Raw genomic sequence first — 6611 nt, forward strand, 5'->3', positions numbered from 1 at the left:
CTCTCTCTCTCTCTCTCTCTCTCTCTCTCTCTCTCTCTCTCTCTCACACACACACACACACCAAAGTACATATTTTTAAGAATTTATAAAAATCATATATCTAGCCTTTGGAGTCAACATTATCCTGGCATTTCAGATACCAAAGGGATGTCACCAGAACAAACAGCGCCAGTTAGGTTAATATTTTACCAAGGTAAAAGCACATCATTACACAGCCCAGGCTGGCATTGAACTCATGATCCACTGCACCCAATAAAATAGATTTTGTGGGGAGTGGTGCTACACTGGACCCCAGCATCCCATACATGATAAGCAAGAACTCTACTGCTAAGCCCCCCTCCAGCCCGGAAAGTCTGCTTTTATCCTAGACCATCCATAGCTTTTTTTTTTTTTTCTTATTTCCATTTAACCTCCTCCCTCAGTCGGCTCTGCCTGATTACGATGTTTTCTCATTTCTGTGGCTCAAACAGTAACAACTCAATTCAACAGCTCACCTATCTATCTATCTATCTATCTATCTATCTATCTATCTATCTATCATCTATCCATCCACCCACCCATCCATCTATCATCTATCTATTCATCCATCAATCTATCATCTATCTATCCATCCATCTATTATCCATCTGTTATCTATCTATCTATCTATCTATCTATCTATCTATCTATCTATCTATCTACCTATCTATCATCTACCTATCATCTATCCATCCACCCATCCATCTATCTATCATTCATCTATCCATTCATCAATCTATCATCTATCTATCTATCTATCTACCTACCTACCTACCTACTACCTACCTACCTATTGTCTTTCACTGAAGTCCAGGCTGGCTTCTGACAAGTGACAATCCTTTTGTTGTAGCTTCCCAAGCGCTGGGATTACAGATGTGAGCACCACACCCAGGTTCTCACTGACTTTAACAAGCTCATGTGAGTATCTCAGTCAGTGCTTGTTAGACTGTGGAGTCATTTAAGAAAAAGGGGGCTGTGTGTTGTGGAGCACACCTTTAACCCCAACACTCAGGAAGCAGAGTAGGCACAGCTCTAGGGGTCTGAGGCCGGCCTGGCCTGTATAGTGCGTTCCAAGATAATCAGAGCTATGTAGAGACCCTGTCTCATTAAAATAAAAATATAAGAAAAGACATAAGGGGAGAAGAAAAGGCAGTCAGATTGGTGTGTAAGTGTGGGAACAGTCCAGGCATGACTGTGGGCTATATGTGCTTCATGACAATGAGCAGTAGGTGAACTCAAATGTTCACACACTTGAGCTAAAGCCAGGGGTAGGGGAGGAGAGGAGATTCTATTTATTGGGGATTAGTAGGCCTTCTTGATCTTACTTTATTTAAGATTCACTTTCATCTTATGTATATGTATGAGTGCCTATATGTGTATCATGTGCATGCCTGGTGCCTCAAGGGCTAGAAGAGAGCACTGGGTACCCTGCAAGTAGAGTTACAGGCAGTTGTGAGCCTCCGTGTGGATGCTAGGAATGCAGTCTGGTCCTCTGCCAGAGCAGCAAGTGTTCCCAACTACAGAGCCATCTCTCCAGCCCCTCGATACCATATTACACACGGGCACGGAAGTTGCCATGTCTTCTGAGTTAGGAAGGTAGCTTTGGGGGCTCAGTCGAGGAGTTCTCGGATATAAGCGCTGCCCAGATTCCTGTTTCCCAGCCCTGCCTGGCGTCTACATTCCCTTCGTTTAATGACTTGTATGGCATGGCAGAGTGGGGTCATCCTCTCTCTCCCCCTCTCCCTCAGCTCTCGCAATGAGTCACCGAGTACTGTGCCTCCGTCTGCATGGAAGAAGCATTTGAATATTTATTTTTTCAGCGCCACTGCCACAGCTCCCACAGTTTGAGATAGGGTCATCATAATCAGGGAGGTTTTGATATTTTTAAATGAACTCATCTGAATTCCCTGTGTAAGCACCCCTTTATTCTCTGTACCTCATTTAGAACCACCTACAAATCCTAGAATTGACATGCTATTGCAGGCCTCAGGTTTTGTTAGCAACAGGTTTTGTTTTCCTGCCTGCCTCTCACCCCTCTAACTTTCTCCTCTTTCTTTCTTTTTTTTTTTTTTAAGATTTATTTATTTATTATATGTAACTACACTGTAACTGTCTTCAGACACTCCAGAAAAGGGCGTCAGATCTTGTTACGGATGGTTGTGAGCCACCATGTGGTTGCTGGGATTTGAACTCGGGACCTTCGGAAGAGCAGTCGGGTGCTCTTACCCACTGAGCCATCTCACCAGCCCTCTCCTCTTTCTTTAACTGGTGGAGTACCTAATCCTTCTAGATTCAAGTCAAGTGGTGCCTCTTTATGAACTGAACCTTCCTCCTTGGTTGGTAGAACTGACCACTCTCTTCCCTGCTCATGATACCTCCACCTGTATACACGAGTTCTGTCCCTGAAAGGAGGGATGGACTCCTTAAATGCTGGGACTGTGGCCTTCTAATCCACCTTACCCATAATGCTTAGCACGGTTCTGTGCACATAGAAATCTTATTGCAGATAACGTTCAATGAATGAAAGTTTGTGCTGGATAAACGTGAAGCACACTGCTTTCTAGAGTATCTGTGCTGTGACCTCACATTGTGGGATTTATATTCATTTACAGCGACACTGCAATTGTTAATATATTACAATATATTTGCCTTTACTAAAAAGCTGGTTACGAAAATCTATAGTAACTAAAACTCTAAATCTTTAAATACCCCTCTCTTCTGAAAAAATACAAGCTGGAGCTGTGGCTCAGGGCAGAGTTGGAGCTTTGAGTATACAAGGCTAGGAATTAGTTCCCAGGGTGTGTGTGTGTGGAGGGGGGGGGGACACATCCTTCCAATGAGAGCAGTAGCTAGGGATGGAGGGGCAATATTTGCAGTCCACCTGCCACAGCTATTTTTACCTGGGATGCTATTCAGTGATAACAGCGAACTGTCACCACATATGCAGCATAACTATTATCTCCGTATTTACCTTCTCAATGGGAAAGTACATGTTTACATTTATACAGCAGTATACATTTTATGGTACACAATAAAATGAAATCATAGGAATTAAGTTAATCTGAACATTTCGTTTAAAAGCAAGAATTATAGCAATGGAAAAACCACGGCCAACAGACAACATATCCAGCCTATGACGACAAGACACTCTTTCCCCTCACGCCGGTAACACCAACAGCACGTGGGCACACATCAAGGGACAAAGTTTCATAGCAGCCAGTCTGTTTGGTGACCGGCAGCCAAATACTATTCTAACCAAAACAGTTTGACCTCACCTCAAAAATCAGATTTCTTCATCCTGATCACCCTAGAACCTCAGGACCAGTGCACTCTGAGAAAGCCTTTCCAAGTCTCACAGAGCCATCTATGTACACCCACAGCAGACTTTGTGTCTTTCCCTCAGAGGGTTTATTTTAGCTTGCAATCACATAGTCGATAATCATTTTACTGACAGCTGCTCTCCCCCAAGCATCTGTAAGCACCAGGAGGGCAGGGTCCTTGTCTGCTCTTATTTACCATCTTGTTCCCAGGAACTGGCGTGTAGCAAGGCTCTGCAAACACGTTAAGTGAATACTGATGTTTTTTTCCCATTTTATCCACCTGTGTCTCTGTTTGTAAGTCATGCACTACCCCCTCATCAGCCTTGCACTTGCACCCAGCCCAGTTCATTCTCTAGTTACAATATCATCCTTAGGTCTGCAGAAGAGGGAGCAGCTGATGCCTGAGCTTTGCAGGATCCAGTTCAAGATAGCGGCGCATGAAGGAAAAATGAGGAAAACAAGGGACGCTGGCATAGATTGAGGTTACCTTAAACAGTTTACACAGCTTCTAAAGAACCTCTCATATCGGTGAAAAATAAGACCAATTACTCTGTCTTAACCTACAAACATGGTTTGGTTTGTTGATCCTGAAAAAGAGTTGATGACTCTTTTCCTCTGCCTATCACAAAGCCTTGCCCTGTTCACAGGGCCAATTCAAAGCTCACCTTTCCAGGTCCTTCAGAGGAACACCTCAAGCATGCCACTTTGGGGGCCTGGAGTCCAGATGGGAGGGGGAATGAATTCTAGGTGGCAGAGAGTTTGGGGAGACACCCCTCCTTCGCCTCCCTCAACAGTGAACCACACCACTTTACTGCACTGAGAAATCCTGGAGAAGAACAGGTGGGAACTGGTTAGGGGCTCTTCCTTAGCGTGCCCTCTTTCTCAGGATACTGAGAAAGAGAGGAAGGAGGGAGATAAAAGACTCAGGACTGAACAAAGCAAACACAATGAGTAAAATCGTGTTAGAAAGGAAACTGGTCTCTAGACAGGCATTGGTGTTATTTCCTAATTTAATGTGAGTATTATCAATCGAGAACCACATTGTCAAAATAATAACTCCATCAGCTTACTTTTTTTTTTTTAAACTTCCCAGGAATATGAAGGCTGGTAACCAGACGCCCTAATTTGGTGCCACTGAGGCAAGTACTTTGGTAGGGCAGTTGGTAGGGAGCTGGTAACACACACACACACACACACACACACACACACACACACACACACACACACACATTCACTCACACCCTCACTCACTCACACCGCGCCAGAAAGACCTCTCTCCTTGTCACTGGGAAAAGTTCTCTTTGACTGTCACAGGGATAAATGAACCAGAGACACAAGACACACCCCACAACCTTTTTTTTTTTTTTAGTGTGAACTCTATTCATCCTTGCAGGCGATAGATCCACTGTCCCTGAAGCCCAGCATTCAGGGCTCCCAGGTCTGTCCTGCTACTGTTTCTGCCCCCAAACCTCTTCAAAGCCTCCTCTGCTACTCGGGTTCATTGTTCCCGCACTTTTGGTGTCCCCGGAATCCTACCTGGAGTCCTCGTCGTGGCTCTTTTCACAGGAACACCTGCTGGCCCTGTCTCTCCAGGACCTGCTGGATGCTGAGCGCAGGATGCCTTACCAGTCTGCCCGGCTTGCGACGTCAAGTTAAGTTGTTTGAGTGGCGTGCTACCCTCTGAAGTTCCCTGTTCACCTTGGGTCAAGCCACTGCCTCTCAACAGACCCTCTGACGGCCACCGTGGCCAAGTCCGGGGCTCCGCCCCTTGCCTGCTCCTGCCTGAGTGCTTCCTGGGGTCTCCGACCCCCAAATCCCTCCAAATACACTTATAGTGCGTGCCCTAGCCCGCCTGGGATCTCCCAGGCTCCCTTGATCTCTCAGGTCAGCCTTTGAGCTGCGCGCTCCGGAGCCAGGCGCTGCGGGCGCGACGTCCCTCCCCCTAGGCCACCCGTCGGGTTTGGTACCTGAGAGACGGAGGTCCAAGCTCCTGTCTGCGATGAGGCTCTAGCCATTACCAGGCTTCCGATCCTGCTCCTGCTGTTGGTCGGGGAAGATACAAGCCCCCCTTCCCCCAGCACACACACTTCCCGCTCCTCCCTGGAGATGGAAAGGGGATCACAAGGCAACTGTGCCAGAGGGTGGGGCACTTTTTTCCTAATAAAGATCCAGAACTCACAGTATAATAAACACTCTCAGGCGTTCTGCTAGACTCCAGCGTTGCTTCAGCGGGCTGTGCACAAACAGCTCCCTCCCTCCTCTGTCCTGGAGCTCTGGTAAGCCTTGCCCCAGCATCAAGGTGTGCTTCTTGAAGGCAGAAGAGCCCAGCCTGGCTCACAGTTGTGCTCAGGCTCTGGCTCAGCGCCGGCCACTCATCATGATACTTGAATGAAATGGAAAATCAATTTATTTGGTAGAAACCCAGCATTTGCTTTTCAGCCCTAAAGCCTATCAACACCTTTGTATAGGCACTTTGATAGCCAACACACACACACACACACACACACACACACACACACACACACACGAAGACAACAAACTAAACAAATAGAAACAGCCAAAACAATTTTTGAAGTAATTTGTAGTAATTTCCAGAATTAAATAATGTTTAGATGCAAATATACATAATAGGCTCATTTTTAACATAAAATAATAATATTTAAACAATGGCATTAGAGCTATGCCCATCAAGCACATAGGAGAGCTGCGTTCAAGTTCCTGGAATCCATATGAAACCGGCTGTGTAGTGTGTCTGCACTCCCAGGGCTCCTACATCAAAATGGGAAACCTTAAAGCGCAAGCATGTTTACAAAGCCACAGACATTGTTCTGAAATAAGGTGAAAGGCCAGCACACATGAATGTGCACACACACACACACCAAAATAAAAGCAACAAGTGCAACAAGTGAACACCACCAAACCTACCAATAGGAAATAGGTTAAAGAAGTTAAGGTAGTGTGGCTTAAGGGAATCCTACACAACCGTTACAATTCAAGCATGGAGACTTCGGTGCCTCCCAGTCTTCTTAGAACAGATAGTGTTTATTCCTATGAATGAGTGTTTCAGCCAGACATCCACAGTGGTGCAATAATGGTACTTTTATCATGGGGATAAACATCAATTGTCTAAGTCAACTAAGACTCCCTTGATAGGATTGAATTCATGCCTGGTACCATAAACCTAACTACGTGTGTTTAGAGAAGTCATAGACTTGAGAAACATGACTGACATGTTTCTACAGATAAGTGTAGTTCTTTTTATTAAAAAGGGCA

General features: G+C 45.5%; 1 protein-coding gene across 2 annotated transcripts in view; it reads right to left on the minus strand.

Moving 5' to 3' along the window:
- Positions 1-5575, minus strand: part of Casr (calcium sensing receptor) — a 71863-nt gene extending 66288 nt beyond the window's left edge. Inside the window, exon 1 of one of the 2 annotated variants that reach the window (XM_029544842.1) lies at positions 4875-5195. The gene's annotated coding sequence lies outside the window, so the exon portion shown is untranslated. Of the gene's footprint in view, positions 1-4874; positions 5196-5305 lie in introns of those variants that run through there. The other variant, XM_021209558.1, reaches the window with a different exon arrangement.
- Between the last annotated feature and the right edge of the window lie 1036 nt (positions 5576-6611).

This window comes from Mus pahari, chromosome 12 (assembly GCF_900095145.1).
Source record: "Mus pahari chromosome 12, PAHARI_EIJ_v1.1, whole genome shotgun sequence".
Lineage (NCBI taxonomy): Eukaryota > Metazoa > Chordata > Mammalia > Rodentia > Muridae > Mus > Mus pahari.